Here is a 12,290-nt window from a genome sequence, read left to right as displayed (position 1 = left end):
AGTCTGAGAGAATGTTTTTCTCTCCATGTGACTCCTTAGGCACACTCTACATCATTGATCACTTTCCTCTTTGGTCCCATAATCTCCTTGATCAGAAAATTTGGGACACCACCAAGTTGCATGACGTTACAGTACAAGTTCTCATATCCTGAGTCTTAATTGACCTTGGAAGGCTAGGGCCAAAATGTTGGCATTCCTTGTAGCCCTCCTTTTTCTCTAATTTTGGTCTGCAAACTTAGGTTGTTAACCATCCAGAAGACAAGCTTATTGTTATTACCATACAACCTAGGCTGTTAAGCTGAACCTCACTATCTGTCTGAATATCAAACATCTTAGGCATAACATGGAACAAGTATTTTTCATCAAGTATTGATATGTTGAACTTTAAGTCCCTATAGAATATTATGAAAAAACATTTAAAAATTAGAATGTATTCTAAAAAATAGGCATAAAGAATTATATACTTCTTATGTTTACACATAAGTCCAGAAATCTAACCATATACAACCTTGAAGCAGGACAGTCCCGCAGTATTCCTTTTCCTATCTCTTGCCTTCATTCACCACCCCCTTTTTTTTAAAACAATCATCTACCCAAGAGACAGCACAGCAGCAACTGGCATGTCATGACAAGCAGCCCGTATTCAGAAGGCCAGAATGACAGGCACTCAAAGCATGAAACTACTATTACAGTTTACCATCTTCAGTGCAGTTGCTTAGTTCACAGGTATCAGTATATATAGTTAGTCAGGGTGAGAATCTTTCCAATTAACTGCTAGGTTCAAAAATCTTCTGGAGATTCTCAAGATCAATTGCCTTACTCCATTGTTTTGTTGTCTATGATGGGGAGGATTTGAATTTGGTGATTTCTGATACTCCAATTACTGAATTTTGAGATTCCATTAGAAGGACTCCAGAACTATTCTGAGGGAAGAAATATGGAACTAGCTATTTCTCTACCAATGCTTATTTTTTAAAAAAATCACACATGCCTTTGTTTTTGTTACTTCTAGCCCTTATTGCTACCTTCGCATTAATATATTTCTATTTCTTCTAAATGTATCATCCTAATATCTGTGGCATCAAAGAGAAGATGCAATATAGGAAGTGTTTTTATTCCTCAAAGAATTTACTTACCAACTGCTTGTTACCACACCAGTAATCTCCACGTTGGAACTATGTATGTTGCAACCACAATGGAGAGTCACAGGCAGATATTGGGGAGATGGCATCCATTGGGGTCCAATGCAGTCAGACATCACTGAGTTAGCTGATGAGTTAGGTTCACTAGATGAGCAGAATATATTTTACAAGGTCGGCTTACATGGCTGTCTGCACAGCCAGGTATGGAGGAGTGCAAAAAGGCCATTTGTGCACTGGAGAACTGAAGGATTCAGTCAAAACTTGAAGGGCTGGAGCTCACTTCAAAGTCCCACAGAAGGCTATCATGAGGAAGCCAAAGGGTCTGAGCTGGAAACCTAGGGCTGGATATCCAAGGGTGATGGTGAAGACTGGAGCTCTGAAAGAGCAGAACGAAAGCTTGCTTCTTCTTACCCTTTTTACTCCATCCAGATGACAAGCCTATTAGTTGGTGCCACCTGCACCAAAGGGGTTACTGTCTTCATTGAGTCAGTCATCCAGATACACCAAGAAATGTGCTAAACTAATCTACTAGGTGTTTCTTATTCACACTGACACTGCAATTATCTGTCAGGCTGAAACTTTTAGATAATGGAATGGTAGATTCAGCTTGGAAATTCCAAGTAGGGCTTAGAATTCTGGAGTCAATCTTAGTTGTCAGTCAAAAGATGAACATTAGATTTCCAGTATACCAAGAGAAAGGGGAAAAAAGTCCAGTGATATGCAGTGGCTTCTCAACATTACGCTATAAGGGCATTGTTTAGTTTTTCTTGTTTAAGTATGAATCATTTACAAATAATGAACAGCTTCAGATAGTTGGCTAAATTGCCAAAGCCATTAACAATAAATAGACGAAATACAATGATTTTGAAGGATAATGTTATATCATTTTAAAGTAGCAAGTTATGCAGCATGCCAATTAATAATGTGTCTATACAAGAGATGGTTAGTGATGGGAGTTAGCAGGGGCTGTGTCTAAATATTGAGAGATTAAATTGGTTGCTATGCTTTCACTGTACAAACTTCAGCCTGAAAAAAGATGGATATAAATGTTAGAATTCATGACAAAGACAAAGTAAGAGAGATGCCAGAATCAGGAACAGTGAACTGACACTAGTTGACAAAATAATTTGGCTGATGAGTTTCACTGGAAAAAGTGACAGAGAAAGAGGTTCTGTTTTTCTGCCAGAAATTGCCTGTGATGAAGCTGACTCACTTGCCTGGTTTCCTTCTCCTGTGCTCCTTCCTTAGATCCTGACCTTTTTATTCCTCCTGGTTGAACTGAACTCCAGCATGGTCAACTCTGCCTTTAGTTTCAAAAGGGAGTCAAGAGAGAATTAAGTAGCAATTCTGGGAGATAAAAACATAGGGAAATTTTGCCTTGGACTAAACAATTGCCCCCAGATTTTTCTCAAGTGCTGCAGACATGAGAGCAGAAAATTGCTCTGTGCCATTTCTGGGGCTCACTGCTATTAGAGGCAGATGATAAACCTCACCAGATTGGCACACCATGCAACCAGCTGGAGCAGATAGACATAGCTTGCCCTTTTCAAAACAGCTAACATGTCAACAAGCTGATTGCAGAGAAGTCAAATCCTCCCATCGAGCTCTCTTTCTGGAGCCTATTGTTGAATGGATAAATATAAATATGCATGTGAACGTGTCTCATGCTCCTTTACTTAGAGCCCTCCAAAAAGGGGCAGAAAAGATCTAAGAGGTATAAGGTTCTCTTTCCTGTTTTACTGGAAGGATCTCAAATTACCTTTATTTTTAGATGGAGTTGGAGTTCCAGAATTTCCTGAGGTTTTTTTTTTTTAATTTTATTTATTTGTGTGTGTGTGTGTGTGTGTGTGTGTGTGGCCAGCTCAGCCCACCAGGGGGCGGGGCTGGCTGGCATGTGGTGCTGGGGGATTGAACCGTGGTCCCTGTGCTTTGCTAAGCTTGATCTAAGTAGGTGCTTTAGACCACTGAGCCATCTCACCAGCCCCTTTCCTGAGTTTTAATGTTAGTTCCAATGTTGTTTATTAGTGGATAAATCTAAGCAGATACCTTCAGTTCCTACCCTTCATTTGTGGGCTAAGATGTTGATTACAGTGTTAGTATTATTCTTTGCCCATTTTGAGTGTTTTGCTTGGTTTTACTTCTGGTAATTGGATCTCTTTTGGTTAATGTAAGAAAAAGAGTGGGAAAGAGAGACAATCTGGAGAGAAAAAATATTACAATGAAAAGTCTATCTAAATAAATTGGAATTAAAAGAAAGATTTAAGAAAAGATGAAAGGGAAAGAATATTAGGTATTTGGCATTTGAGAAAATCTTAGGAGAAAGTCTAGAGGGGCCACTGAGGCCTGAGAGCAGAAAGCAGTGGTGGGAAGCTTGAGAGGTGACTATGAATTATAAACTTCATCTCTTTTACCATTTTTTAAAAACAAGAGATGCACACAGAGAACAGATTCTTTTTATAATTATCAAGGCTATTTTTATAATGAGACAAAATAGGGACTGGACCACAGGGTCCATGTTTTATGTGGAGATTACACATACATGAATTTTTTTTGACTTCATAGCTTTAAAGCAGGGTATTGGTATTCTTACTTCATATATTGTAACTGGGTGATGGGGGTCAGATTTCCAGATCAGGTCTGTCTAAACATCAATCCTTGCTCCTCTCAATATCCTGCTACAAGCCACCTGGATCCCAAAACAAGGTATTACACAATGCAGATAAATGGTCATTGTAAGAGACAGGAATTGTCTGGATAGGGAAACTTTTTGCCTTGTCAAATTGTGGAGGGCAAAGGTTCAGTTGTTGATCAGGGCTGAGTCATTGCCAGACCTTCTTTCACCAGTATGCATGTTCATTTAGTTGGCAACTAGTTATATATGGGGCACACTTTGAGGAACTGAGGAAACAAATGTAAACAAGAAAAAGATGTGAGCTCTGTTCTCATAGAGGTTGTCGCCTTTGCAAGGAGATGGGCATTTACCCTCTACCGATCAATTCAGACACACAGAGAGGCCAAGATACCTCTGGGAGCACGTACTAAAGTATGCACCCTGAGACTGAGAGTCATAGAAGGACTTGAGGATGTACACTGGCTTTGCTCATGGTCTGGAATGCTGTCACCTCTCTTATTCCAGATACCTATTGATTGTCTATCATGATCACGGTATTCAGTGCTCCACTAATGTCAGGCACACAAGAGACACAGTTCATGTATTTGCATAATTTACATTCCAGTGAATGAGATGGACGACAAGTCAGAAATGATTATAGTCCTTAGATTCAGGTGTTGAGTGAAGTGGAGGAAAGCAAGGAGGAGAGGTAACCCAAGCGTGTTTTATTTTTGACAGATTTTAAAAAATTAATTTTATTGAGAAACAAATAGCAATGAGACAGTCTCAAAGTGATTAGTAGGGCAATTTCAATAATTAATACATTGTATATTATGGTCTTCATAGTGGTTATTCATAGTACAAGATGCAGACATGATATCCTGTCCAAATACTATTAGTACAAATTTTTCTTCTCATTGAATTAAGAGAAAGTAGCTGTATATCTATCCTAACTATTTTGTATATGCAGACACAAAATGGTCCTTCACTTATATCCCCTTTTTTGTTTAGTTTTGTCAGAGGTGGGTATTCCATTGGCAGTTAGATATTGTAGGTGCATGAATTCAGCAAAATAATCCAATATAGTCCAGTAGTCCATAATAGTAGTGGGTTATCCATAGGACTGGCAAGACAGAATGTTTGGGTAACATTTCTGAGGTGACACTGTATGAAATACCTGAGTGAAGGCAAGGACTAAATTGTGCAATAGAAGGTGGGGTAGTGTGATGGTTTGGAATTCTTGCAAGGGAAACAATATAATATAGGACACATTTTATATTAGGTCATAAGGAATCACCCAAAGAATAAGATACAAGGAGTGCAGGAAATCTGTCTAGACACATAAATACTAAAGATTCCAGCTGAGGGCCCTGATCCTACTTCATGGATCTGTGCTGGAAAGGCCCAAAAGTCAGTGGTGGAAGCTAGGGTGTCTATGCCAGTGGGATGAAGGATCTGTGCTAGCAGGCTGAGGGATCTGAACTGGATCTAGAAAGCAATGCTCAAGGTAAGCACCAGAGCTCCCCCAAAAGAACTATAGCCAGCCTCAGCAACAGTGAGGTCCTGAGCTACTCTGGCAATGAGGAAAGCCAAGTTCCCATTGGGAAAGCCAATGCAACAAGCTTCTCCATGAGGCTGAACAGTGCACCATCTTCCCCTCTGGAGCCAGGAAGTGATGCTCAAGGTGAGAATCAAAGTTTTCTTCAGAGTTCATCAGGCAAGCCAGCATGACAAAGTCCTCCAGTGGAACAGCCCAAGAGAACTAGCAGCTTCAGTAGCTCTAACAGTTTTCCAAACAACATCCCTAACAGCACTGTTTGGCAGCTTCTCTTGTTCTGCCTTTGTGCTGCTGGTGACGATCCTCAGGTGGGCCTCCTGCACCATGGCAGTTTGATTCAGCTGGTGGTAATAAGTTGACCACCAGTTAGAAATCCACTACAGGTGGGAATAGGTTGGGTAGAGAGATCTTCCAGTGAGCAGCAAATGACCAGCAAAAGTAAAGCCCCCATGACAGATGTATTCTTAGTGTGTAACTTAGGAGAAAGATATAGAAAATGAAGTTGGAAAAATGGATTAGGATTGCACTATAAATCTTAGCCAATGCTTTGGATCTCATTCTTAATATGATGCTTTTGAGCAAAGACATTACTTTGATCAAATACAAAATATGAGTAAGTATACATACATACAAAAATAATGTAAGTATACATTACATATAAAAATTTGTGTAATTATATCTATATAGAAATACACACACATGGACAGAAATAACTCTGGTTGCTTGTTGAAGAATAAATTCAATAGAAATAGAAAATGAAAGAAAGAAGAAAGTCAGAAGCTGTTGTCATAGGACAAGTGAAAGATATTGGTGGCTTTGCCTTTGGACCAGGGTGCTTTTAGAAAAACTAAATGTCTAATGCATAGTGTAGAAAGCTGTACCTATACATACAAATCTTAACTGCAACATTGAAAAAGTACACAAGGGAGTCATATGTGCATAACTTGAATTTTCTAGGAATAAAGGATATTATTTCCATCACTGGGCATCCCACCAATTGGTATACATCAAAATGTCTTAGATCAAATTTGTACCCCTATGGCATAATGTAAATGATGAAGGGAAGGGACCTCATTTTGTCTTCTTTTAAAATATCAAGTTATATTAAAGAAAACACTTTGAGCAATCACAGGTGCAGATTGGAAGAATGAGTGACATCTTGATGTCCTTTCTTTGATAAGTCTTGTCCCTTGGCAGCTTCCAATGTACTTTTATGAACAAGCTTCAATTTATCTTTTACAGAGTGGATCTGTGTCTCAGAGCTGGCAGAGCTGCACTGAAAAGTGTGTTTCTAGCTTGAGATTCTCAAAGGAGAAGAAAAGCAAAGAACAGAACACTGTCCTGAGTGTTTGGAGAACTCAGATGGGTGTGAGCCGTCAAAGGTAACTGTTGTCATCACAACCCTTGCATGTTAGCTTCTCAAATCCTGCTTGTGTGTTCTCATTTGCTTGGTCTTTGTAAAAATCTTTGTAGCAGTGTGATAACTGGGTATAGAATGTTTGGTTCCATTTTTCTGGGAGTAAAATGATCTCTAGAGGGGTGAAATAAATTACTAACTTTGAATGCCCATATGCAAGTTTGCTGATCTGAAATTGCAAATGAGAAATCTTTTATACCAAGATTGGTATGTAGAAAGTGTTTACTACTCTTTTTTTCTTATTTTATTGAGAAACAAATATCAATGAGACAGTTTCTTTTTTTTCCATAATTTTATTGAGAAATAAATAGCAATGAGACAGTTTCAAACCAAATTGGTAGGACAGTTTCAATAATCAACACATTGCACACATTCTTCCCAGTGGTTAATTACTTTACAATGGGACAGTTACAAAACTGATTAATAGGACAGTCTCAATAATTAATACATTGTACATTGTTATCTTCTTAGTGGTTATCCATAGTACAAGATGCAAACAGAATATCCTGTCTGAACACTATTAGTACAAATCTTTCTTCTCTTTGAATTAAGCAAAAGTAGCTGTACGTCTATCCTAACCATTCTGCATATACAGATACAAAATGGTCCTTCCTTTGTATCCCCTTTTTTTGTTTAGTCCTGTCAGAAATGGGTATGTCATTGGATTCTAAATACTATAGGTGCATGAATTCAGCAAAACAATCCAACACAGTCCAGCGGTCCACAACAGTAATGGGTTATCCACAGAACTTGTTGACTTGAGCCCTTCACAACTCAGCATATCAACATGGCTTTACTTTATATACCTTGCTTTTATACTTTTCTGCTGGATGGTTAAGACCAAGATAAAGCAAGACCTGTATAACAAGAAATGTAACTTTTGTATCTGATAAGGTCAGTCAAGTACCCTCAGGATTTATCCTGTAACCCTGTACTGCAGTTTGCAGATCCTTTGTGAATGTCAGCCATGTGGATGAGTCATGGGCATTGCTTGACCAGTTTGCTCTCTGTGAAAGCCTGAGAGAATGTTTTCTCTCCATGTGACTCTCCTTAGGCACACTTTACATCATTGACCATGTTGCTCTGTGGCCCTATAATCTCCTTGATCTGAAAATTTGGGACACAACTGAGTTGCAGGATGTTACAGTATAGGTTATCCTATGTCCTGAGTCTTCACTGACATTGAAAGGCTATGTTCAAAATGTTGTGTCTTGCAGCCCTTCTATTTCTCTAATTTTTGGTCTGCAAACTTAGGTTGCTAAGCCTCCAGAAGAGAAGCTCATTATTACCCTACATCTTATGAAGTTGGGTTTAACTTCAAAGTTTTTACTACTATTGGCCACTACTTTTATATAAGTTTAATTTTATACCCTATTGGTTACTATTTGTGTATAAGTAAATGCAAGCATCTTTGTAATTGTATAAAACTTATTGTAATCTACATTTATGTACTTTAGTAGTGGAATCTTAAAATGTTGAACTCATAGAAGTAGAGAGTAGAAAGGCAGCTGCCAAGGGGTGGGATTAAATGGAGTTAATTAACATATGCAATACCTCACATACTTTTGTGTTGGAAACATTGAAAATTCCACACAAACTCTCTTTTGAAATTTTAAAGAATATAACGCATTGTTATTTAGTTATTATTAGGGATTAGATCTAAAATGTATCCCCCAGTTTGAGTTTTTGGAAGACAGCTGGATCATGGAGGCGCTATACTCACCAGTGGATTAATTTGTAGCTGAATGTGTTGTTAGGAGATGAAGCCTGATTGGAAGAGCAAGGTCTCCAGGGGTGTGACCTGGGAGTATTCTTGGCCTCAGCTCCTCTATTCTCTTGGCTTCTATCCAGTGTGGTTGAACACTTCCTCTGCTTCCTTTCCCACCATACTATTTCTGCTTTGCAGTAGCAAACCATGGACTGAGACTTCTGAAACTATGAACCAAGATAAATCTCTCATCTTTTAAGCTGTGGGTGTCAGGCATTTTGTCACAGTGACAGGAAGGTATCTACTAGTCATCATGTTTTAGAGTCGATCTTTTGGGCATTCCTCCTAACTGAAATTTTGCATCATTAACCGACACCTCAGCACAAACTCCCCCAATACTTGCCTGTGCTTATGACCATTCTGTTCTCTACCTCTGTGAGTTCAAGTTTATATGATTCCATGTAAAAGTAAGACCATGCAGTTATTTGTTTTTCTGTGCCTATTTCATTTGACATAACGTTTTTCCTTTCTGCTGGCATTGCAAATAACAAGACTATGTTGTTTGAAAGTTTGAGTAGTATTCCACTGTGTGGACATGCCATATTTTAGGTCATCTGTTGATAGATATTTAGGTTGATACCATATCTCAGCTTAAGATAGTCCTGTAAAGACCATTCTGGAGTACAACTCTCTCTTCAATATACTGATTTCATTTCTTTGGATAGAAACCTGGTACTGGGATTACTAGATCTTATATAGTTCTATTTGTAATTTTTTGGAAAAACTTCTATATTTTTTCCATGACTGTGCTAACATACATTACTATTATTGTATATAATGGCTCCCTTTAATTTATGTCTTGGAGTGAAAGGACATTTCATTGTGGTTTGGATTTGCATTTCTTTATTTTTATTTTTCCCATAATTTTATTGATAAACAAATAGCAATGAGACAGTTTCAAATCAAATTGGCAGGACAATTTGGATTTGCATTTCTTTCATGATTAGTGATGTTGGACATTTTTTTATTTGTACACACAAGTGTTGGCTATATGTATGTCTACTTTTGAGAAATGTCTGTTTAGATCATTAACTCATTTTAAAAATTGGGTTGATTTATTTCTATTGAGTTGTTTGAGTTTTTTTTAAAAGTATTTTAGATTTTAACTCTTAGCAGAAATATGGTTTGCAAATATTTTCTCCTATTCTGTGTCACTATGTTGATTGTTTCCTTGAATGTACAGAAGCCTTTTGGTTTGATATAATCCTAGTTAGCTATTTTTGCTTTTGTTGTCTATGTTTTTGAGTTCATGGCAGTACATGTCTGTGATTCTAGCAGTGTGGGAGGCTGATACAGGAGGGTCACAAGTTGGAGCCTACCATGTGCAATTTAGTGACCTAGCGAGATGGCATCTCAAAATAAAAAAAATAAGAAAGAGCTGTGGTTGTAGTTCTGGATTCAACCAAAGGCTTTGTGTTCAACATCCAGTATTGCAAAAGAAAAAAAAATCATCACCCAGCCATGTTGTTTTTCTTGTTCAGGTCTTCCATTTAACTCTTTAGCCCATTTTGAGTTAATTCTCACATATGGTGAGAAATTAGGACCTAGTTTAGTTCTTTGCGTATGAATATCCAAATTCTTCTATCTTTTGTATTTATACTAAGAGAGTTCTATGAATAATGAAGAATAGTTAAGAAAGTAATTATATGGAGCACTACCAGGAATTACGTGTAGCAGCATCACAAGGCTGGTAAGTGTTCTGGCTATACATCAATGCTGGAGATTTGGCTAGCTTATTTCTGTTAAATAACCATGTTGTGCTTCGCTGATATGTGGCCTCCTTAGATTACTGCCCATTTTTTCAAATATGAGAAAATTGATTTTTGGTTCTCATCAGGTTTATTTATTCATCTTAAAGTTCTTATCAAGTTAATTATCCAAAACACAGAGTAACAACCAGACTAACAGACCAAAAAACACATATATGAAACAATGACACTAAATCAAAATGCACTTTTAGGTATATTGGCTATGCTACATTATAATTACTTCCCTCTTTCTTTCTCAGCCAACATCAGTAATGATAAGCAGGCATCTTTATCGTCCAACCTATATACACATGATCAAGGTTTACATTCCTGTGTCCTGTCATCACCGTGTTGCGCATGTAGGGCTACCTATGCTAAGTCACACTTATGTAAGTGCACCCCATTGTGCACTTGTGCTAGACAGTGGGGCCGTGGGGCCGTGTCCTTATGTGTCCTTAGATGGCCCAGGCTTTGAAGCACTCTACTGTGGCTCCCCACAATTGGGTTTCTCATATAAGATAAATCATGTGATATTTAAACTTTTGCATTTGATTTACTTTACTTATGGTCTCAAAGCATAACCATTTTTCTACAAATCATTCACATTTATGCTTCTTCATGGCAGAGTAGTACTCTATTGTGTACTACTATAAATGCCACATGTTATATATCAACTCTTCTGCTGATTCTTACCCATATATATATATTTTTTTTTTTGGTGGAACCGGGGATTGAACTCAGGCCCTTGTGCTTGCCAGGGAAGTGCTTATTCTACTGAGCCATCTCCCCAGCCCTCCATAGTTTGTTATTTTTGTGAGATATAATATATCTTTCCAATAAATCTTTTTAACATGCAAATTAGAATTGGTTCCTGTTATCTGTAACTAAGACAATTGATGCAGGCTTAACAACAGTGTCACAGTCACTTTCCTTATCTCTGGGATAGTATATTGGACAACTCCAATTTAAAGGAGGATGATGATCTGTCATGGTGCGGGGCTCTTGCTGCCTTCTGGCAGTAGTGGCAGTGCATGGGCTCCCAGCTGCCCGCTTTCGCTGGGAATCCAGTGCCTCCAGGCTGTGGTCTCCCCATCCACTGTGCCCAGAAAATGGGCACTAGAGCCAACCGCACAATGGCAGGAGGATCCAGAATCTGAGGAAGAAAACCTGTATGAGAAGAACCCAGACTGTCATGGTTTTTGACAAGGACCCTCTTGTAGATGTCTGGAACATACGGGTTGTTTTCTTCTCCAGCTTCTCCATTGTCCTAGTCTTTGGGTCCACCTTTGTGGCATACCTACCTGATTACAGGATGCATGACTGGGCATGGTGAGAAGCGAGAGGTTTGTGAAGTACCGAGAGCCCCACGGCTTCCCCCTCATGGAATCCAACTGCTTCAGCCCCAGCAAGATCCAGCTGCTAGGTGATGACTGGCCAAGTGGGCCTCAAGGGCAGCCGCCTTTCACGCCCCTGTATGCCATCTGCCTGCTCCTCAGGGCACGTAATTAGATGGACTGAAAACAAACAGAGGAGCAAAAATTATTTTGCTTCTTCCTTTTGGTGCATAGTTGGCGCCAAGGTGGGAAGGTGTGAAGGAAACGACTGGTGGAGGAATGCTGCTTGCATCACGGTGGCTGTGAAGCAGAGAGAAGGGAGAAGCCAGGGAAGAAGCTCGCCCGTCTGGTCTTGCCCTCAGTGCCCTGCCTGCCCGTGAGGCCCCAGCTCCTAACAGCAAGCCAGCTCTAGCGTCTCCTTGGTCCAGTCCTCCTCCAGAGGCTCCATCTCTCAGCACACGAGGCGCCAGGGACGTCTAGATAGAAACCACACCAGACAGCAGTTTCTGTGCTTTTCTATTTTCCTGTGTTTGTTTACCTCACCCTACAAGGGCTGATTTACATTTCATTCTTTGAAAAGAGCCCTCCCAGATGAATTCATTGCTACGTGGATTTCTGTGCTCTCTGAATGTGTGTGGCTTCATAGTACTTAACATTTCATTATGTGATAATGAATTGATGTATTTTTCTAAATGAATTGACTTATTTCACA

At 39.0% G+C, this 12,290-nt stretch overlaps 1 pseudogene; it reads left to right on the top strand.

Moving 5' to 3' along the window:
* Positions 1–11,232: 11,232 nt before the first annotated feature.
* Positions 11,233–11,753, top strand: LOC111815092 (annotated as a pseudogene).
* Positions 11,754–12,290: the final 537 nt, after the last annotated feature.

The sequence above is a fragment of the Octodon degus genome, unplaced genomic scaffold (genome assembly GCF_000260255.1).
Source record: "Octodon degus isolate 3935 unplaced genomic scaffold, OctDeg1.0 scaffold00011, whole genome shotgun sequence".
Classification (NCBI taxonomy): Eukaryota; Metazoa; Chordata; class Mammalia; order Rodentia; family Octodontidae; genus Octodon; species Octodon degus.
This window is presented reverse-complemented; position numbering and strand designations above follow the sequence as displayed.